This window comes from Lichenostomus cassidix, chromosome 4 (genome assembly GCF_008360975.1).
Source record: "Lichenostomus cassidix isolate B80296 chromosome 4, HeHo_3.0, whole genome shotgun sequence".
Lineage (NCBI taxonomy): Eukaryota > Metazoa > Chordata > Aves > Passeriformes > Meliphagidae > Lichenostomus > Lichenostomus cassidix.
The window spans coordinates 32,440,754-32,465,234 of NC_139484.1; the positions used below are offsets into that span (position 1 = coordinate 32,440,754).

At 36.3% G+C, this 24,481-nt stretch overlaps 1 protein-coding gene across 7 annotated transcripts in view; it reads right to left on the minus strand.

The window, feature by feature from the left end:
* Nucleotides 1-24,481, minus strand: part of MARCHF1 (membrane associated ring-CH-type finger 1) — a 223,438-nt gene that overhangs the window by 171,620 nt on the left and 27,337 nt on the right. For 2 of the 7 annotated variants that reach the window (XM_085058621.1, XM_085058623.1), the window contains exon 2: nt 23,905-24,086. The exons of the other annotated variants lie outside the window; for them this stretch is intronic. The gene's annotated coding sequence lies outside the window, so the exon portion shown is untranslated. The remainder of the gene's footprint in view (nt 1-23,904; nt 24,087-24,481) is intronic. 7 annotated transcript variants of the gene reach the window in all.

Genomic DNA, 24,481 nt, shown 5'->3' on the forward strand with positions numbered 1-24,481 from the left:
TTCATGGAGAGCTGGTTAAGGAAACCATTAGAGATGCAGTCCCAGAATGTGTGCAGGATCTTGTTCAATTTTTTTCTATTGAAAGGCACACTAATAATGCATTCAGACTCAATATCCCTACAGGAGCTACAAAAGCCAAAAAATACACCACAGTTTTATGTGACTTCCAAAAGGAAAATGACACAGAAATGAGATAGCCTACTAAAAGAAGATAAAAAAGAACTGCTAAAGGAATTAAATTCCAGAGACATCATGTCCCTCACTGAAAGAGACCACACTGAAAACAGTGACAGCAGACATCACTTGTTAAGAAAGGCTTGATCAAAAGTTAAGAGGAAACTGCTGTGGAAAAACAGGCACAGAGCAGATTTCAGAAACAAGAAAACAACAACTTCGTTCACTGAAAAGCTAAAATTAACCTCAGAGTAAGATAAAAAGAATCATACACCTTGGTGAATCAAATAAAAACAGGTAAAAAAAAGTCTGAGTAGTAACTCAGAAATCAAAGGTACATACTAAATGCAATCCCATCCAGAGCTAGGCATTTGTTAGAAACATTACTTGCTATTTTATCACATTCCTAAATGTTACCTATCAAGACATACAGTAGCTTCTGGTGGTTTTACTCTTGAAAACAGTTGTCAGCTAAAATTCTGACAGTACCTCGCTTTGCTGAAACACCAAATGTGAAAACAATGAATGGCTGGCAAAGATCTAAAATCTAATGAAGAAATATGGCTAGCTGTAAAACTGCATTTATGCAGAAGGTAAAAACAGTGACAAACTGTCTCAATGTTAGGGGTAGGAATTTTTGTTTATTTGTTTTAAGGAAAAGCAAATGCAAAATTGCTTACATTGTTGTATTCTATCAAAGACTATTTTGCTTGACAAATGAACATTCATGTCAGCCTTGTGTGGTTGTCAGCTTTCTAGTAATTTTTGTCATGTCTTTCTATTCCTGTTGCAACAAAACCTGGTAAAATTTGACATTCAAGGGCATAACAGAAATCACACCTATCTTACCCTTACAATCATGTCAATATTTACTGTCAGATAATGTCTCCAGTAGTCAGCTATGGTTTTATTACTTGTACAGTTACACTTTTCTTGCTTGCTTTTAAATAAAAAAAACAGTGTTGACCTATACAAACTGAGGCTTTACTGAATAACTGCTGCAAATACATACTGTTTATGACAACAAAACTAAGGTGTCATCAACTGTGTTCTATTTTTCAATAGCTACATCTGAATTCCCTCTCTCCTACCAGAACTAAGGACAGTATCTCAAGAAACGCTGACATAGACATAATCCTGGTATTCATAACATGTCTGTTACAAACAAATTGCTGATTTCTAAGTGTACAATTAAGTAGGTATTCTGTGTCCATCCTTTATTTGGTTGAGGCTTCCTCCTACAAGTTAGTGACAGAGTCAAGAACAGTGAAAAATAATTTAGAAACAAATGTAAGGCTATTATCATGTATACACACAGGAGTATCTCTCCTTGCTATATTGGTTTTGTGTCTGGATATGAGTAACAAAAAGAAGTAACTATCAGAGGAAAAAGCCCCACAAATCAAATAAGAAAAACACTGAAATTACCAGCCAAAACTCATGACATAAACAAATTACTTGGGATTCCAGAAGAAAACAAAAGCAAAACAAAGCAAACCAACCAACAAACAAAAAAACCAACTAACCAAACAACAACAAAAAAATCCAAGAAAAACACAAAAAAACCTCACCTCCCCAGTATCAAGAGCAGTATTAACACTCAAATCTATTTACTGGCATATTTAAAAATGTCACAAGTACAATTCAGGTTTTTTTCCTCTATGCAGTCATTACAGCCCAGAGAACACACTCTAGGTTCACTCTTCCCTAGAAGAAGAAACATGGTGACGATTCTTCCAGCTCCACTGATTCAGCTTTTTCAGGACAAGCTCACCATAAAAATCTCAGGAAAGATTTTCAGATAGAGTTTTTTAAGTTAAGCCTAGCATTATTTTCACTCCCCAGAAGAGCTGTTTCTCTGCCAGCACTGTTCTTTACCAGTCCTTGTGCTCAGCTCCCACAGTAACTCAAAAGAAATACTGTGCATTTGCAGGCACATTTGGGGTTTTTTTGCTCTCAGAACTGCTAGAGAAGAAAGATTCTGCAACATCTCAAACCTAAATTCATTATATACTCTAACTACCATGATTTCTGAGCAACAAGTGTAAATGAAAAAGTCAGTACACATGAAAGAGATTATAAAAATATTTGGATCAGAGCAAGAAAGCCAGCTGATCCAATGCAAAGGCCTGAGGCACCAGAGACAGGTCCCATGAGCACTGGTCCCTCAGTGCTCCAAAGTGAAGTGAAGAGAGAAAATGGGCAGGGAACTGGTTAGAGTGAAGAGGCAGTTTAGCATGTAGCTCCTTATCTACCATTTAATACATTAGTCATCGAGTTTCCATTCTTGCTTAGTGTTCACAGAAGTGTACAGCCAGGCATAACCATACAGGTGAGCTTAGTAATGCTGACACAGTAAGTCTGCAAGAAAATTTGGTATTTCAAGGAATGACTTCAAGGTTAAAAGCTTTGCTACATACACCGTATTTTGTCCCTCTCATTTATCCATCAATATAGTAAAATATTACACAGCGTGTACTCACAGAAGAAAAACCCCATAACCAAAAAGCTATGAAAAGCTTGAAAGAGCATGCTAACAGTAGGATGAACACCTCACAACACTCTCTGGGGAGCAACATGGGGAGAGACATGCTGTGTGAGAACAATCTTACAAGTAAATTCTCTCAGAGTAAAAATAATGTTCACGCTGTCAATTTTCTTGTCGGGGACGTAAGGGAAAGCAGGTAAGAAGAACAAGTCCTACACACAGTAGGGTTTTTGGTTTTAAATCAAGTAAATTAAATAGGAAATATTATACCAGTAGTTTAAGTGAACAGCTTCAGTACCAAGTTGACAAAACAAGTATTTGGGAAGGAAAAGGAAAAGCAACAAAAGAAGATTATTGATCTCCTCTATGAAACAACTCTGTCAAACTGAGAAAATACATTTAAGTACTATACTTTAGTAGAAGGATTTACTATAACTTAAGGTGGATGTAGGGAAACACTTACTATATTTCTTCATTTATTTCAACACAAGTCATGTGCCAAGTAGCACTGGCAGCATAAATCATAGTAGAGCAGCATGGTCAGCTACACATGCAATCTGAGCTTATTCCTTGTGCTTAAACTAGCTCTTAAAACCAGTCACTCCATAAACATGTAGCATCCTGAGCTTGGAAATAATTTCAGAAAAACACATTGACAGCTCTGCACATGCAAGCTCATAATGACATGACTTACATCTCTTCATGAAATTCAGTAACACAAACTCCTAACAGCTAATGAAAAGCTTCTCAGCAAAGAGCTGAAATAAAACATAATTAAATGCAAAAAAAAAAAAAAAAATCAATTTTAAAGTCAAATTACTAGGTGTCTGTCAAAATACATTTCATCTAATTAACCACACATACTCAAAACTTGCATCTTCTCGCTGTCTGCTGTGGCACTACAACAAATTATACTATAATGCCACTGAATCAATACCCTAGAAAAACAAGTAATATGTTGTATAAAGAGGCTAAGTTTGAAGAGTAAATTTTTGTTAAACCAGCTGATAGCAAGTGAGCCTACAGAAAAACTTCTGGCGCATACACCCTGCATCAGAGAGAACAAATGACAGTATCTCATTAGAAGTGTAGATGGTTAATTTACAAACAGTTGAGGCTACACACAAACAGAAAATAACAATTAAAGTTTCTGAGGAAGGTAATCATCTGAGTAGTTTACACTAGAATTTCAATCTTTTATAACAAAAGTACTCCAATCAGCATCCACTCTGAAGGCATCTCCTTTGTCCAGAAGAGCTGTCAAGCACAAGCTTGATTTAGAAGTACTCTGGCAATCAAAGTTGTACTTCTGGTACACAGCTACATACTAAATGTCTTTTTGATTTTCCCCTCCAGTGAGAGCTAAATGCTTCAATGATATACAACAGAAAAAGTTCTTTCATTTCAACAATTTTGGTGCAAATACGTATGGGTTACCTAATTATCCTAATCTGAAAATCACAGAATAGCCTCTCTCAGAAATAAGGCTGAAATGTTGAAAACTTGTACAGATGACTAGTTCTTTCCTTGAGTTTCCACAGGTATAAATTTTAAGCTTGAAGACAAGATTTTTACCTATATAATAACTGCTAAATTTCAGGTCAGCTGTGAGTTTTAACATTTTAAATGGAAGAGCTCATGAGAGCATAATGCTAACTCAAGGATTGCTGACCAGTTCTGGGAAGATTTAACAGACTCACTAGTTCTGAAATAATAAAATAATTTCAACATAATTCTTATTACACTTACCTTACTGGGTTTACAAGGGCAAGAGGGGCAGGAGTGCAGTTTTAAAATCTTATCTTCCACAAAATTTAGACACTTGCCTCAAGAGTGCAGTGAGTTGCTTTACGTGCCCAGGAATCCTTACTGCTGAATATGGGTAACCTGTTTTTAAAACTACTAAAAACACTGAAGACAGAAGACACTACCCTCACTTCATACAACAACTTTGCAGGACAACTTGTCTAGCTTGCACAGGAATGTTTAACTGCCTCCTGAACTTGAGAAGACTAAGTCCATGTTAATCACATCTTTCACGTCTGAATGGACTGGGTTACTCATCAGGCTTCTGGGAAAGTGGCGGTAAGAGTTAAAAAATAAATAAAGAAAACTGATATCAAGAAGTATAGGTTGGCAAGAACATGGCTAGCTAGACTGGATAGAACATAAATCAGAGAAAACAGAACTTACAGGTTGCATCACTTGCTCTGAAGATTAGAGAGTCCTTTGGGACAGAGCTCACTAACTAATACTTGCAAGTTTGGATTTCTCTGAAACACAATAAACCATATCAGGACCTATAGATAAAGATCAGGATCTTTATCTTCTTACTTACAATAAATATTGTCTTAAGCAGACCCAAGATAGTTTTTCCAAGTTCAGTGCCTGGAAAAAGTGGCAGCAAAAAGTAGCAGCAACTATTCTCCTGTATATTCAAAAGATGACCTCCATAGGTCTGATCAGGGTCATATTCATGTTATTGCCAAAATTATCATTGTTTCACTCTTGCTGGTCTCCTACATCCCTTCCAATCACTATACAGCACTTAACACATCTACCTGGACTGTACCCTTGGCAAACCTGTAGATGACACTGAAGCAGAAGAAATGGCTGACATAAACAGCAGAACTTCTACCAAGAGAAACCTCAGCAGACTTGAGGATCGAACATCATGAGCCTCAGGAAGTTCAACACAGACAAGAAGTTATACACCTTCAGCAATGCAACTGCAGTGTAGACCAGAAGTCAACAACAGGTCTCAACACCTACAGGGAATGCCAAGTTAAACGGCAGCCAGCAGTGCCCTCTTGTCATGAATGAGGCAAACTGCACCCTAAGCAGCATTAAACAGGGCCCAGAGAACAAGTTATTCCCATCCTACACTTTGCAGTGATGAGACTGGCATACCACAGAGCCAGATTTTGCAGCCTCACAAGAGCAACGTGGAGAGGCTCAGCAGAGGACCATCATGATGGTCAGGGGGACAGATCCCATTACACATGAGGGGAAGTGAAGGATGCTGGCCTTGTTCAATTTGGTGAATGGAAGACTAGAGGGGCAGGCTGATGTGAAAGGGAACCACAAAGACAAGGAAGCCAAATTCTCAGTAGGGGCAGACAGCTAAGCAAGAACAAACAGCCACAAACTGACATTTGAGAGGTTCAGATTGAACATTAGCAAGTCAACATATCCCTACAAGAGTTATGCAGCCCTTGATTTGTTGTCCATGGAGACTACGGAGCTTCCACATCCTTGAAAGTGTCCAAGACCAGAGTCATAAGAGACCTGATTTGGTGCTGGCCACAGCCCAGCTCTGGCCAAAGTTTAGGCTGGATAACCCCTGAAGTCCATTCCAATAGACGAGTCTATGATTTAATACATGCTTAGCTGAGAACTGCTTTCATGGGTGCCTCATTCTCAGTTCAGGTTTCTTCCTCCTCACTCTGTATGATCACACTGTTATCTTTTTACCTTGATCAATATTCTCCTAAGAACAAGTGAAATTGAGAAGAAGCTGAATACAAGCTTACCATGAATGACATGATCTTAGGAGGAAAACCAAGAGGTTTGAAGAGACAGTCCTTCCCTTGGGATATGTTTTTCCTGTAAACACCAGATATCTCTGGTGTAAATGCAAAACAATTTCATTTAATGCCACATGCTTTACTGAGTAAATGAAACCACAGTAAGAATATGAGAATATAAGAGGTTGCAACAAATAACTGAACCAATTTTTGACCCCCCACTTTTTTTTAATATCATTATGGTCATCTTGTCTTTGTTCATTCTTACTGTCTGTATTTATCAATTTGTCTCTCATTAATTTTGCAAAGTTTCCAGGCAGAAAAACTTTCTTTGTTCCTGTTTCATTTTTGTTGCTGCTGCTGCTGCTTTGAGTTTGTTTTCTATGCCTTTCTTTTTTTAAGGCATCACAGAAGCTGATAAGCCTCAGAAGAAATTTAATTCAAAACCCCAAAATAAAATTCCAATGACAAAAAATGCACATTTGGGTTAAAAGGCAGGATGCAGACAAAGAAAAATCCTCAGTAAATTGGCTTGCCATTTATGCAGTCTTTAGCCTTTTATACTAGACCTAAAGGCTGCTCCCTGATATTGAGAATTTATCAAGAAATATGCTCATAGTAAGACAGTCACATGATAAAGCTATAGAAAGACATAAAAGCTTGTCTATTCTGCAGAAAGAGCTGTCATTAGATAAGCAAAGAAAAATAGCACAAAGAATTATAACTTTGCTTGTACCAATTTCTTCAGAATCTCTTTTAATCCATTACACTGAAAGACATTATTAAAGCTGTAGTTACATCTCTTGGTTTGAGAAAAATGCTTACAGCAGGAAAAAACTTGCAAAGCAATGAAGTAATAAATAATTGGACTTATAAAAAAGGCAGAGGATCTGAATAAAACAACCTGTATAAATTTAACTAATTGGAAGCTAATACAAAAAAGATTGACAAAGAAAATTTCAGTTTCCTTTTGTTAAAGAAGGAGAGACTGCAGAATTAGGTAAATTACTGAGCAAGAAAATGGCTCCAACACTGCATTGTCCAAATGCTTCACTACAGTACAAAAAGCATGCATTGCACCACTTTATGTGGCTCACCTCTCTTACTCTAAAATTAATTTTAGCTATCTCAGTAAAGATCTCACCCCTTGTGTCCATTTACTTTGCTACCTGGCAGAAACAACATTTCTTATAGCAAAGAACAGAATGCAGCATTTTTCAGAGAATAAATATTCTGTAAGCAGAAAAAGACCAGTAATGTTAACCATGAGGCAAGCTCAAAAATGCAGATGTACTTGTGGACTGTAAAGGGAAGAACAATAACAATACTGCATCCCTACCAAAAGTATTCTCTGGGACTATATTCTGAAAAGCATGTATTAAGAAGAAAGATTTAAAAACAATTAGGAAAGTGATTAAACCCAAATTCAAAGTTTAGTCTTTGGAACAAAGAAAACAAAAACATTCCTGAGAAACAGTTTAGGAGTAGTTTCCCTTTTTGTCTGTAAAATAATTCATAAAATGCTAACATAAAAAAAGAGGATTTGACAATTGTTCTCCCCAACTGACGATGTCCCCATCTACAATATTACCATCAAAATGTACATCTCTCAAGGATCCTATCTGATCTCCCACCTTCTCAAGGTAATGACAAAGCAGGGTGACAAAGCAGCATTGCCCTTCAGGATGAGCAAAGCTCGTCTGTAAACCTGTTACTTGAACAATTCCATATAATGAAAAAAAAATCCTCCAAACAAATAGCTTTATCACCAACATCAGAGACTTTGTTCTATGAAGATTAAAGAACACAACATTTCACATAATTTATTCATTCACACACAAACTTTAGGACAATGCATAGAACTGTATGAATATCAGCAACAATTCCGAGGGTGCCAGAGAACCACCAACAATGGAAAAGGATTAGCATGTCATTTTAAAAATGAATTTGCATAAATCAAATTTAAATTTTGTCCATACATAACTCCTGAAGTTCCCCCTGCTCCTCAATTATAGAAGAAAAAGTAAAGAAATTCCCTGATTATCTTCTAGAAATAGTATTTAGAAAAAAGCACTTACAAATCACACCGAAAATTAAGATTTAGATTTGAAAGATATCTAGTCTGGACTGTATCTCACTCTAATAAAACAAAAACAAACAAAATTAAATGGGATGATTCAGAATGCATGTGCTTGACCTACACACACACAGCTTTTCATAGCTGTCTATTGAATAATTATACTCAGGAAACAGTGATGATGCAAAATAAGTGTTTTCAAAAACACAATACTCTTTCTCTTCTGCAGGAAAGTAATGCATATTGTTCCTACCCGCTTAAAAAAAAAAAGGCTAAGCTACATGCAATTTTGATTATGTGAATATCACTCATATTCTAATCATAGAATAGAGTGGGCACATAAACTAAAAACGGTAATTACAAACAGCAGAGAGGTCTCATAGGATTGCCATCCTTTATCAAGCACATTTCTAGATGGAAATAAACTGTCCATTTTGCAGGGAAGCTGTCAGTTGACCAATAGCCACAAGAGATTCAGACCTTACACTTCTGGAACAGAAGAACTTCCTGACCAGCATGAGACCTGGAGTTTCAAGAAAGAAGAGCAAATCCAAAACGACAGCATGCAGCCTCCTAGGGATTACACGAACTTGGCCAGTAGGTTCAATCAGAAGTTTTTATGAAACTGGAATTGCTATTATAGCTCAATATTTGCAAAAGAGTTATGAAATTCCTCCCAGGAAAGGAAGGTTGTTTAATTTAACAACTGTGTATTCACAACTTTAGCACTTAATCTGCTCAGAGACAAGATATCACCCAAGTGCATGAGGCAAAATACAAGATTATGGTAAATAAAACCAGCTGGAACTCTGTAACTTAATTAAAAGATCTTCATTTCCCTCTTGAATAAACACCTTTGCCATCTTTTCTTCAAATATTGTATCCTTTGTTTACTTGTCTCATAGTAACAAATACATTTTGAAGATTCCTTCTAACGTTATCCATGAAAGTCAGGCTAATGTATGTCTCCTTAAAGTTTTAAAGAAAAAAAAATAAAATAATCCACAGAAGAGTAATGTTATAATTTCCATATTCCAAAGCATTTTTAAAGGAGTAAGTCAAAACATTACTCTACAATCTGTTGCATGATAATAAGAGCAATAAATTACATGCATTACTATAAAAACATAATCTTATCACAATTGTGTTTTATAATGGAGTCCAATTTTCTCCAAATTGAGATGCTCTGCTGGCTAAATTGAAGTTTAAATCAGATGACAGATGATTTCTGATACACATGCACAATAAGAGAGAGCATGCCACCCACAAACAATTTTCATGTTTGAAACATAACAAACAGCTTGTTGAATATGAATCAAGAAATATTCTTCACAAAACAAAGTAGAAAATGTGATTAGAAAGATAATATGCTATCCCTGCCAGCCATGGATTGCCTCCTTCTCAAAACTGAAGGCTGAGATTATTATGCAGAAATTATTAGAAACACTAGTGGCAGCAAGACTTCTCAACATTTTAGAAACTGAAGTACAAGATGAACAATCTACTAATCCTCCAGTACATGTTTTTATGGGGAAAGATACTTTATGTTTTCCTCCTCTTTCCAAAATACATCATTCTGTCAGAAAACTGTGCAAGTCACAGAACCACAGAATGGGTAATGCTGGAAGGAACCCCAGTGTGTCACTTGGTCCAACCTCCCTGCTCAAGCAGGGTCATCCCAGAGCACATGGCACAGGGTTGTGTCCAGATGGTTCTTGAGCCCAGTGAGGGAGACTCCACAGCCTCTCTGGGCAGCCTATTCCAGTGTTTGGTCACCTGCACAGTAAAGAAGTTCTTCCTCATGTTCAGGTGGAACTTCCTGTGCATCAGGTTCTGCCCATTGCCTCTTGTCCTATTGCTTGACACCACTGAGCAGAGCCTGGATCCATCCTCATGGCACCCTCCCTTCAGATACTGACACACATTGATGAGGTTCCCTCTCAGCTGTCTTCTTTTATTGCTGAACAGACCCAGCTCCCTCAGCCTTTCCTCATAAGAGAGTTGCTCCTGTCCCTTCACCACCTTCGTTACCCACCCTGGACCCACTCCAGGAGCTCCATGTGTGTCTTTACTGAGGAGCTCAGAACTGGACACAGCACTCCAGATGTGGCCTCATCAGGGCTGAGTTATATACGTCACCAACTAAGTACACTTTTAGCTATTTGAAAGTAGAACTATTTTAATTTAACAAGCTGATTTCCTTACATTTACAATTGTTTCTCTAGTGTGATGTACTGTATGACTCTCTTCCTTCACTGATTACAGAACTGCAGCTCACCTCTCTCTGCAGGAGAAGACCATTACTTACCAACAGCAACAGCAGAACCTGCCCCCTGAAAGGGACTGCCTGCCAATCAAACCAGAGAGGTTTATCCAGGGGGCGAAAAACGCTGCCTCAGACTACCCATTTTTAACCTGTGGATGGCATTCTTTCTCTCTAATTTTGACAAACAATCAGAAGAAGCCTCTAACCAGCAAAATTTTCATACCCAAAACATAATTTTTTTACCAAACCACAGTTTGCCATGCTAGGCAAAATTCCACAGACGAGGCATTCAGATGAGCTGTGCACAACCAGGAAAAAAATATGTTATGATTTTAAATGAAACTGAAACAGTTTTCAGCACCCAAAGTGAATGACCTCATTTTATAAATACTGTCTGCCACAAAACAGCTTTAGCTTCACACACATATGTTTTCACAGGTAAGCTACCCAGCCCCTGTTAAAACAGAATAAATACATTTATAAAACACTGGAAAAGCTTTTAAGAATACTGTTGTCTATACTCTAAGTAGGAACATCAACCCAAAAAACTAATGAAACAAAAGTCCTGACATTCTAACCTTAGACCACATTTCATAATACAAAATATAAGAAAATGTTTTGACTCAGATTTGCTAAAAAATTTTCTAAAATATTAACTCAATTTATCTTTTTAAAATACCAGTTCATATGGAAAGAAAATTTACCATTTTAACAAGGTTTTATGTGCAGGTTATTCATGGCAGAATGGGACCTTTCATCTCCATTGTTTTTAAACATATTTCTTTTGTCGGATACCAAATGTCATACATACATGTAAATCAAATTGGAATGTTTGAATAATGGTTAGTAATTAAGTTCTATTTCTGCAGTTTTCTAGCTTTTAAAGCATTACATCAACTGTTACAGGTATGAAGATCTTCAGGAAAGTCCCCTCTTAAATGAAGACTGCATGGCCCAAAAGTCTGCTTTTGTTCTTTGTTCAAGACCTGTTTCATCCTGCACACAGCCTGGGAGCCACACAGAGATAAAAATTACAGAGAGCGGGTGGTCAGAAACTTTAATTCACAGCCCTGCTGTGAATGCTAAAGATGTCAGTCCTCCTGGGACCAAATGACAAATGGAGGCAGTATCATTACAGCACACACTCCAGCAACAGGATAGTATGGTCGTTTCCTCTGGTTTTGTACACTTTGGAAACAGCTGCTCTAAACCTATGCATTGGAAGAGCAGAAATGTCTGTTTCTTGGATTGGAATAATAATTACGATAAAAAAGTTTAACTTCCATTATGTGATTATACTCAACACTTTTACCTTCAGCCATCTAAAACAAAAGTACCTCACTAATCCTTACAGAAACTCTATGAAATAACTACTCATTATGTAAGAGGCTAAACCTCTACCACACATCTCTGTGAAGACAAATGGACTTAATAAAGGTAGCATGGCAAATGTAATTCAATTCCAGATGTGTTAACTCACTTAACATCTAATCTTTTGGGAAGAGATGTTTTACAAGCTAGAAGATGCTTCTATAATCAAGAACTTTTATATCATTATACAAATGAAACCAACACACAGGCTTCATATACAATGTACTTCAATCCAAAACTCAGAACTGCTATAAAGGATGAAGAAAACAGGATTTTGTAAGAAAATAATAAAACCAGAGGATCTAAATGATTAATACACCAGCATTCGTAATTATCTCTACTTTCATCTCCTTGGTAAGGATTTAAAATCTGTCCACTCTTGCTGGTAGAGCAACAGAAGTGATGAACATGTGGAGACTATGCCTATAATGCAACCATGAAAACCAGCTGCTTTCACTAAATACCCAAATAAACTACTAATGGAGACTCACTTATTTCATATGCACATTATGATTCAGGGGAATGAAGTCAAGCAGTATCTTAAGTAGACTACTGTTGATGCTAAAATAGATAATCTCTTGGGCATAGTAAATTTTTTACTCATCCCTCTTGTTTCTTTCCCAATTTCCAATCTAACAACTTGACAAAACATAATATTGATTCTACACTGACAAAAACCTTTGACAGCTAGATAAAATACTTGACATTTAAAGTTACCATGCAAAACCTAGCCTTTTGCTACCTACTTTATCCCATCTTCTTCCTCCAAGTCATCCTTTTCCTCAAAGGGAAAAGGTCACAGATTTTTACAAATCTTAACTGCACTTAAAGCAATAATTAGCTATGTGATACTATGAATCTTGAAACAGAATTTGTCACAGAATTGTCATAGAATAGAATTGTCATTTGTCATAGAATATGTGTGTATGTCATAGAATATGTCATGGAATATGCATATTCCATTTAAAATATACATACTTGCCCATGTATTTGAAATAGCCACCACATCACAGCTAGCCATGACTTTTTCATCAGATGCCAGAAGCAGAAACCCCTTTCCTGGTAGTATTCCTGCACACCTTTCAGCCATGCCCAAAACATCCCGTCATGCAGCCCTCCTACTTTAAAGGTACATCATCAATCCCCAGAAGAAATTAGCACAAGGCAAAAACAGTCAAATATTTTGAAGCCTTTCACAATTCATTCACAGCATCCTAACCATCCTGAAACCACACTATAGATGTTCTACGCCCTGTTTTTTTAAATAACTTTTCTTCAAAGCTTTTGTGTTACAAGAACACAAATCATAAGCCTGTAATAACCCTAAACCAGATTAGAAACTCACTCAACCAACAACCTTTGGCAAACTTTACCGAGGTTTCAACTGAGCCAGCAAAGTTGCCATTAACCCAGTGCCACTGTGGTACATTCCACTGTGCTAGGCCCTTATATCTTAATAGTAAAGATTTTGTACAGTGTCCTTCAAGTTAAAAAACAGGTGAAGTTGTGTAGTCCATTTCTGTACTGGGGAGAAGGGGGTGTGAGAGGCATGACAGCAACAGTAAACTCAAAATTTCATCTTGCAAATTTTCATTACTGACCAAGCTGTCTCTTAATACTTGAGAAATACAGAACATTTTTTCAGACACATTTTGTTTAAGCTCTTAAGCAACCCATTATTTTCACTGGCTGGTATTCTCTCTTGAAAGTAGAATACCAAACAGCCTTTTAAAACATAGGCTATCTTCAAGCTGTTTATCTTGGCAATACACACACAAGCAGGTTTTAAGTTACTCTGAAAAGTATGAGTGTAAAAAGTAAATACTCTGTTTTTACTCATCACAAAAACATTGTTCAATGACTAAAATATTTATTTTCATATAAATGTTTTTTGCCTCCAGAAGCTAAAAACTATCACTGTTCTGTTAGTCAGTGAAATCAAAATACAGTCTTATATGCTAAGATAATTTCTTGTGTCCTTTCAACACCTTACCTACAAATGAAATGGAAATGTTATTTGATCGGCAATTGAAATCATTTCCTCCAGTAAAAAAACTAAAAATTTTGAGCTAGAGAACCCAAATTGAAAGTGATAGCATTGCTGTAACCATTTAAACTGTCGTTATTTTCCTTCTGAGAATGTATATAGCTTCTCATTATAATACTAATATGAATGAGACCATACACTGACTTCATTACCTTCAAAACACCTGGATAACTTGGCTGTAGTTTTCAGTGTAAATTTAGGAGATTACATATTTCAAGGCTTACTCTGATTTATTTTCATTATTGTAATCTTAAATGAGTTGAATGGCCCTACAGATAAAACACAACCAAGCTCAATATTGAAAAAGCAGCAAATCATGTATTTTAGCTAATCTACAAGTACACCAGTATTCGGTCTCTCATCTATTTTAGAAATTTTGTACTTTATTCCTGTAGAAGTCATAAATAGTACCCTTATCAGAATGGCCATTTATAACACTCAGAAGGCTTTGCATGTTTTATGGACACAGACACACACAAGAGGAAGACGGAGCCACAATTTACTTCCATGTGTTCCTAACTATTTCAAATTTCAGGTATTCCTAGAAAGCCAAGTGATTAGTAGAGCATGCTTTAGAAATTGAACTGAGGTGGGAAATTTGACTTTAAAATTGAAGAGTTTTGAATATACTTTTCCAAATTCAATTAAAGACACATATAGAATGTGCCTCATAACCAATATTCAATTTACACTGGAATGTCTTTAAAAGACAAACCACTTATTTTTTGGAACAAGAATCTCAGTACTGGATCTGTTGCAGCAACTCTGCCAAATTGCCAAGAAATTTGCCATTTAAGTAATGGCTTGATAGCGAGATGAAAACAAATTCCAAATTGTAACTATCTTGAAAATTCATCTTATTCCCAAAGGCCATCTGGATTTGAATATGCAATTATCATTATTTTAGAATGGCAATCTTGGTAATCATAGTTTATGCAGAAGAATTCACAGGTATTCAATATTCTCACAGGAAAAACTAATTTCTTGTTTTATGTATAATGGCCCTCTGGATAAAATTTATAAAAATCAAATATTCTTAACATATACCACTCTCTACAGTATATAAATTAATCACTTCCACTATTAAAGAAATTACATGATGTAACATTGTCCCAGCTTGTTTTGCTTTGTTTTGCCCCTCAAACAGATCTTTGAGATACGCTTCCTGAAATAGACTTCAGCCTCCTGTTTGTATTAATCTCTTCTTTTATCACCACTCCTGTTATCAAAAAGTCTCTGTCACTTGAATCATTTGGATAAAAAGGGCATGCAAATATCCAGGTTTTTCCTTACAGAGAAGAATCATAGAATATGTTGAGTTGGAAGGGACATATCAGGATCAGAGTCCAACTCCTGGCCCTGCACAGGACACCCCAAGAATCACACCATGTGCCTGAGGGTGTTACCAATATTAACTAGTTAAACAAAAACAAAATTTTGAATCCTCTCTTTAAGATGCATTCATAAGAATTCCACAACATAGAAAATTTAAGAATGTAAGTTGCTTAATTTGCAAAGAAACAGCTTCAATTTTGAGTGGTTTTTGCTCTTTGGATGGATTTACAAATACACTTTTTCAATACATACTTAATGTTCACCTCAGGAACTAGACAATCAGTAATTAACAGCCCACACTTCCAATTTGCAATTTCAGTCATTCCCTTGGCATTACTACTTGATGCAACATTTACTAATATTAATCTATTCGATTTGAATTAGACTGATATTATGACTGAACTTAAAACAATTTGAATTACATATGTTACGGAAAGTTAAAAATCACTGTTACACACATTTCTACTTTATTAATCTATATTAGAGTTTCCAACTTTGCATTGCTTTAAATATAATCTTCATTACCTGAGGATATATAGAAAATATACAAAAGGAATTTTTCAAGTACCAGAAATTCAAACAGCACATTTTTAGAGAATTTCAAGATGACAGATACTGCCAGTTGCAGGACCTTCAAAAGGTAACAAAATCCATGATTGGGATGCAGGCTCACTTCTTCCCCTTATTGTTATTGATGACAGTAACTGATTAACTTGCAGTGTGTATGCTCTGATTTAGCTGCTATTAATTAAGCATATTTCCACAAGGACTTCTATCAAAAACTTTTGGCACAACAGTGTAGAGATTAAAAAAAGAAAATCTGAAACAAATTGCAAGTCATTGCCCTAAACAAATATTGTGTGCATTATAAATTTTACATTTCAGTTTGTTATATCCAACTTATCTCTTTATTTAAAAACTATCACACTTAAATTTAGAAGGCTATAAAAATTTTCTCTGAAAACTAGTCTTTTTCATTTCATAACATTCAAAAAGCATTTTTTCTGATTTGTAGGTTTATTTGCTTCTCATTTTTCTTCCACAGAACATCCAGACTAGTATGCAAATCACTCAGCTGTCTATAGCTGTTTTTAAAGAGATAACCAAGTGCATTCTTAGAATTTTAAAACCTGTGGTGAGAAAGTATCTAGCTTAGAAATACTAATAAAACTTTTAAAATGCTAATTGGGTTCCATGTATAATTTTAATAAGAAGACAAAAATTACTTTGTGCAAGGTGATAAACATGTATTGGTTTCTTACTGTACACTTCCATTGAATTCTATACAGAACAACATAGATTTAAAAGATTCATGCATAACAGACAAGTGAAACCAGACACCAACAAAGACTATTTACAAGGAGTGGGAATATCTGTGGATATAAGGAACTGGCAAGCAAAATAGGACCAGATAGCCCCACAACCTCAAGTCACTCCACTGATTCTGGTGGTATATACAGACCATATTTATCCTGGATCTGATGTCATTACTGCTTCAATTCTACCTGCTGAACCATATAGCAATAGAGTTAATATTTTTAGCACACATAGTTAAAATAGCAGCAGAACCAGTTTCCCCACTGATTGAATGCTCTGAAAAATAGGTTCAGAAGAGTATCTGTGCTCAGTTATAGGTCAGAAGCTTGAAAGTTTACCAGCATCTTTCTGCACCACAGTTCATCTAGAGAATGCACAGCATGAACTTTTATGTAGTTTTCCCCAGAGGCAGTAGTGCCAAAAATAAAAACCAGGGATTTCTCTCAGCTGCCTAAGCATGTAATATTTATTTCAGTTCTTAAATATTTCCATCTACACATTCTCTGGAGGCAACTCCACCATCTTCCATGACAACACTACCCCAATCCTCAGGCTGTCTCATCTTTCATCACCTTTCTTTCTTCCTCTGCATATACTCTTTCACTAAACTCTACTGCTTCTGTCTTTTAAGTCTACCCTCCTTTGTCATTCTTTCTGCTAAAATGCTCATCCCTCCATCAGCCTGTCTTGAAAAAGACATTTTCCACCTGGTTTACTTTCTCTCCTTCATCCAAACCTCCTCCCTTCAGCTGCTTCCCCAGCTATATTTTTTAGAAGTTTTTCATTTGCTTGACTTGCCACTTTCCACACTCAGTCCAAGAAGATAACAAATGCATTTCTGTGGTGTAATCCTATTACATTTTTCTCTCTGCACAACATCCCTAAAGTGTAATTTTAAATGAGGCTCCAAAGGCTTATAGTGGCTCCTACCTCCATGGGGAAAGACCAGGGTGCCAGCCAATTTACTGACTTGGTTTGGATGTGTCAAAATCAAGGTCTCTAAAGCCATATCTTCTTCTCACATGATTAAAAAGATATCAAATCAAATTAATTTGGAATAAAACACTACTAAAATACTGGAACATTTTCAGTCCTAAAATAGTCACTCCAATTTTCAATTCATTTTAGGTATTGGGATATTTTCTTTTAACTCCTTTTTAACAATTTTAATGGCAAACTGGATTATTACAATAAACTTTACAAAGAACAATACATTATTGTTACTTTGGGCTGTTTCCAAGCAACAAAATAATTCAAGGCAAAATGTCATTATGCTAAAGAATTTGTGGCTTACAGCTGCAAGTCTTCTCAATGAGTCGTACTAACACTGCTCTGCGGTGTTCACAAATTGCACTACGTACAGCTGAAATGCTGTTAGTTTAATACTAGTACTACCTCCCCCTGCCTGCCAGAAAGGATGCCATTTACAGTTCCTAGGGATATTGTCTAAGACTGACTATAAATCTGGAGCCTCTGAAAAGCCACTGGAATTTTCCATAAATACTTTCTTTTTCCTTAGTGACTGCACCAGAAGATTTGTGACATTTTGAGGCAACAACAATGCCTGTGAAGAACAGCAGGAGACAGGACAGGAAAGAGTTTGAGCAGCTGAATATGGAGCTAGCTGCAGAATCCATCTCACCTTCAACATGTTTCAGAGATGAATAACAGGGCTGATGGAGTAATCAAGGCTACAAGCACCTATTTCACAGGACCTTTGTTGGCTCAGAAAGAACAAATTCTTTGAATAAAGTTTATCAGTGGAGAAAAAGGGAAATTGAAGCCTAAGACATGTTACATACTACTGAAAAAACAGACAGACATCTAGCATTTGTTTTTTTCTATTAAAAAAAAAAAGCCAAACCTTTCCATTGTTAAGGGCTGCCCATATAGGAAGATGGAGTGATGGACCAAAGCTTTTTCCTTTTTTTCAACAGTATCTTACACACAGTCATCCAGAAAGTAAAATTCAAAAGTGCCTTCTCAATCCTTCCCCACAGTACCTTTACTCGTAAGAGAACATTTACTTACCTATAAAGGGATACCTAATGGGTACCTAGAGAGCTGCAACTTTTAATTGCAGCAAACTGCAACTTTTGACTGCTGCAACTTTTAATCTGCAAATTTTTGTTTAATAGGAAAACCAGACAGTTCCTACCAGTAAGCAAACTAAAACATGTCAACCAATTCCTGTGAACACTTCAGCCAGCTGAATAGAGCAGCTGATTACAGTGCTCTAATAAGCTGCTTTATTAATACAAACCACTCCACAAATAGATTGCAAGAATTCCACTGAGAGCTAACTCTCATACATATGATGGATTCCAAGAAACCAGAAAAAAAAAACCCAAAAAACAAAAAACACTCTTTAATATGTAGATAGATATAGATATATAGATAATACAGATATATAGATCAACAATTCTACCAGTTTTTCATGCACAGTAAGAAAATCTTTTTGCTGCTGTTACCATTAAGCAGCAACCTGAAACACCTAGCATTTACTGTTCCAGACAATTTACTACCCTTCAAGTAGAGCTTCAATAGGAGGCAGACACTGATGTCTCTCAAATAGGCAAAAATACTGGGCAAGTCAGCTTAAAAGATTTGAATTCAAATAACCATCATGCTGGTTTATCAAAGTCACTAACCAATTTAGATTTATTGAGCCCTTAAAGTGCTCCATTATGGGTTGTCACGTCGCTGTAAGAAGTTTTATCTATGTACACAACTGTGCTGCAGTTTATTTGTGTAGTCACAGGCACCTGACTTTTGCTGCTTTATTACTGAACACAGCAAGAACACTATTCTACCAGTACACAACAGCTGTGAAGTGCTCCATAACTTTATTTAGATAAACATTTCACACTAGTCACGCAACAGAGGCTCCTGACAGCAAGTTCTAACCTATGTTATTTATCATGCCAAGAAATCAGGAGTAATCCACGCACTAGCTGTGACTGAGTTTAATACCTGAGTGTATGTGAATTGATTAAGGCAGAATAAGACAACTGTTTGGAGATTGGAATCTTACCAGTCATCACTATGGAAATAACTTGGAATAAGACAAGCACCATCAGTCTAGGCTAAGAATGCTGACCAGAAAGCACAGAAAACTACAAACATAACATAAAAAAAGCAAAGCAGCAGAACAGCTACTTTATTGTGTCCAGAGGAACCTCTATGATAGTCTCTTCTATGTAATTACTTGGTCTTGTTCTAGAAAATGCAACAGTTAACAGAATGAAAATACAATTTCTCCTTTTAAGAAGCCCTTCAAGGCTAAATATAATGGAGCAAATCACATTGTTCTTTATTTTTGCTGCAAATCTGACTATTAGTAGTAGTTAACCTCCTCCTTTCCAGACAGCTGAGAGTTAATAGAACAGGTTGCTTTGCAGGGAAGCTGCAAAAAATCTGTCCATAAAGGACACTCAAAACTTGCCTGGAAGAGCACCTTCTCTGGCCTACATCATGTTGAAAATGGGACTGGGGCCTCCAGAAGTACCTCCCAGTCTATATGTGTCTGTGATTCATCAGCTGAGAAAGCTGCCCCAAGTAGCTTCTGCTATCCACCTCACTACCAATATTCACAGTGTTCTCTCCACTTGAGGGAATAAGATACTTGATTTTCCTCATAGCGAAGCAGAAACAAGTCAGAAATAACTCATCTACATATAAAGAGTTGAAAGACAGGCTCTTTGCAGACCTTAGGTTTAGACCTAAGTGCCTGCTTTGAATTAAATTTTGAATGAGACTTCCCATTAAAAAGTCTGCAGAAAGACAAATTCTAAATTAAATACCAAAACTAGAAATCTGAATTCTCCTAGCACACCAATACTTTAAAAGTTCAGAAAAATATTACTGCTTTATCTCCTGAAAACTGTACACCATCTTGAAACCAATTTGAAATTTAATTTACAAATATACCAGAAGACCTCTTATTTTAGTTTTTAAAAACTGTTTAGAAATAAATTGCTAAGAATGTCTTTCACCTACAACAGCATTTCAAAATTACAAAGCCACGGACATTACAATAAAAAACTAATTAAACTTTGAGATATATAAAACACTTGGATACTGGAAAAGCTGCTTGGCTACATAGGGTGTGGGGATGTTCTTACTTATGCAGTGGGTCTTTTCAGCAGCTTCTGAGCTTTAGATGTTCTCTATAAATTATTCCTTCCTTCAACAGGGAAACAGCTTCTTTGTGGAAAGCAATGTGGCCACCAAACAAAATAAATTGCAACAGGACTGAATAGAATAAAAAATGCTGAACATGGAGTTGGTGGAAAACAACTAGCCAACACAATTACACCCTTAAAAAGCATCTTTACCCTGACACATCATTGACCTCTAAAAATGTCCTATTTTGAATTAACTATTGGGTAACAATAAGTCCTCATACCAAGAGAATTTTCCTCCATTCTGAACTATCACATCCTGGTAGCAAGTACAGCAGGTTTCACATACAGTAACACAAGGTGAATTAGAAGCATAAGCTTTCATGTCTCTGTGTTCTCCTTCTGTAGCATTAGGTAATCACACATCAATTTATTCTTCCACAGCTCCATGCATTGATTATATGAATGACATATATTGCCAGCAGAGAATTTCTTGTTATATTATATTAAAGGGCAAGAATGCATTATTTCATCTGCCTGATTTTCTCTATCCAGTTTTAAAGAGTCTGTCTAAACTCTAAAGGAATCACTGTCTGTAACAGAACACATAAAATTACTCTTTGGCAGAAAGCACTACTCAACTGTAAGCCTTCTTTCAAAAACAAAGTAATCAAAGAGGTAAGTGGGGTTTTTAGTTAAGCATGACCAAAATTCAGGCAAGGTACTTCCATGCACATAACCTACAGAACTATTCCCAGATATAAGTGGAGTCTTGAAAACATGAAAGTGTGCTTTTCAAGCCAGTTGAAATAGACAAACACACCTCAGGTCAAGTTTTAGCAAACTTTGGGAAAAGACAGACAACTTGCTACTACTATTGATGCACCGTTGTGCATGATCTTATCACTCTCCACTCCTTCACCCACCCAAATGTCACTATCTTTATGTCCTTCATCTTTCAACGTTGACAGGGAAGATGTGTAGGGGAGGGAAAAGAGGGAAGAGAAAGCAAAAAGGCAAATTAAAAAATTCAAATGTCTATGAAATTAATAAATTAATTTATTGCAGCATAAAAAGATAGGATTAAAGAGGTTTTGACTTCTTCCTTGGGCAGTGTATAGAGGATCAACTATAACTGCAATATTTTACAATAGATTGTATTTCAGAAGAGATGTTCATATGGGGCAGGGCTGAAGCGCTCTACAGCTGTTCATGCAGAAGCACTTTTTGTTCCCAAAAGGTGAAATCAATATACCATTTACCACAAAGCTTTATAGAAATAGGGGTAAAAGAGGGATTGTCATGCAGCACGGTATAGTGTCAAATATAAACTTGTTCTTCCCCTGAATGCAGCATCTTCTTTTTTCTTTCTTTTTTTCCTTCCTTTTTTTTCAGTCTGCTCAGAAAACACCACTAACTGCAGGAAGGCAGAGGACTTCCATTTGATTCTCAATTTATTAGCCAACAAATTTGAATGCCTTAGAGTATCCTTAAAGGTCAGTTTTCCAATGCTATTCTGGATTAAAATGAAAAAGTCAAACCTCATGAATATTGCGACTAAAGAGAAACCCTAAAGAAGTTATTCAATAAGGATGGGAAATGGATACAATGTAGTTTGCCTGTTACATACTTTACAAGTTTTCATTCCAGACTGGAATTTTATGCAACTTTTAACCAAAGCCAAAAAGCAGACCGTTATCTAACCAGAAACTACATTATAACATTAAAAAATATAAGTCACTCATGGAACAAAGAAAAAATAAATACACAATGAAAAAAAGAAAATTAATGCAGGCTTGAAATGAAGACATAGTCAATTTTTAAAAAAGAGCTGGATGGACCAGTTTTTGTACTTCCTCAGAAGTAAATAAACTAGTTCTATAAATACCAGATTATTTTTTTTTTCCATTTCATACATCTTCAATTGTAACTTAACAAAAGTGCAATCCTTTTGCTCAAATTCTTACTTAAATTCATTCATGTACTGCAGATCTCAAGCACGCTCTGAGCTGAATTGTAGAAAAGTCAGTGCATACATTAGCAGAGCATCTTCTCAAAAGTTATACCCCGGGTTACACCTTCATGTCCTCCCATCACCCAAATTAAGGGTCATATGCCATTTTCTGTGTAACTCTCTGAGGCACTACTGTAGTGTTAGTTAAAGATTATCTTAAAACATGCCAGAATTGGTTTAAAGCATACTCATTTTGGGAGAGGCTGAAAGAGTTGGGCTTGTTCAGCCTGCTGAAAAGAAGGCTAAGGGGATTTAATCCATGTAAAAACCTGATGCTGGGAACTAAAGAAGACAGAGACTCTTGTCAGTGGTGCCCAGTCACAAGTCAAAGAGTGACACTGAAATACAGCAAAATCCAGTTAAACACAAGAAAAAGCTTTGCTGTGCTCTCATCAGTACCCTCCTGCCCGTCCCCATGCTGGGTGATGTGCTGTAAAGATCAAACTCTACCAGGCTCTACCCAGGCTGGTTGTGGAGTCTCTGTCCTTGGGGATTCTCAAAATATAATGGGACACATGGCTCATAAAGGTGTTCTACTTGAGCCTACACCCTGCAGGTGATCTATGATTAAAGACAAATTTGAAATTACCCCACACTGTACTTTTAATTGGGAGAAAAGTATCCATACTTCGTTTTACTCGAAGGGTATTCCAGTATTCACCTAAACTAAAACCTACTTTTTCTGGTTATATCATAAAGCATTATAAATGTAATGCTACAAATCAGAGCAACAACAACAATAATTTTCCCCTATACCTATCTTGGAGACAGAAATCCCATCCCCTCCTGGTAGAGCTCCCTGCCTCTAGATAATGCACATAAAATATACCTTGTCACCTGTAAAGCAGCAGTGAATCTTCATCTTCAGAGGGGTAAGAGAGCTGCTACGTATCTATGTAAATTAATGAGAAGAGGTTTTTTTGAGGGAAAGGACCAAGATTTCACAACTGGCAAAAAAGAATTTCAGTCTTCTATCAAAGCAAATGGCTTACACAATAATGTGAAACTCTTCAGGTATTACACCAGTATTTTCTAGCAGTATATATGAATAAGATCAGGAGTTTGCAGTTGGGAAGGCAAATGGGCATCTTCCATTCACGTGAACATCAGCCTTCAACTTCTTTTGCAAACCCAAAGATAAAACAACTTTCTTCAAAGCCCTACCTTTTTCTCACGTCTGATGGAACCATTCTGGTAAATACTGGAGTAAAATCACTTATTTCATTTTGCTTTGAATGACTTCATGCTTCACATTTTCCAATGCTGTGAAAAACACATGCAAAACATGTCCAGGTACTCAAAGAGCAACATCAAGATTTTGGGAAACTGTACCTTGAGAAAATTACCTGGGAGGGGGAAGCAAAAAAAAAAAGAAAAAGAAAAGAAAATAGAAGTCACACAACTGTGTTATGAGTTTTACAAACAGGAAATCCAAACTATTCCAAAACCAAAGTTGCTGCAAATTAACAACACTGCAGACTTGGATATATAGCATTAGATGCATACGAAAATGAAGTCTGTCTGAATGCTAAAACACAACAGAAATATTGCAAGCAAAGATTAGTCATATGTTTGACAACTCTCTATATTCAAATGGTGCTCTTCACAGAAAATTACAGCAGGCCTTGGCACAAGTGCTCAGAAAGCTAGGATGTGCGAAGGGTGTCATTAAAATGTTTCCCAACAGACATAGAACAAATAAGCAAAAAAAATTTTTTGCAGAAAATCTTTCAATATATTA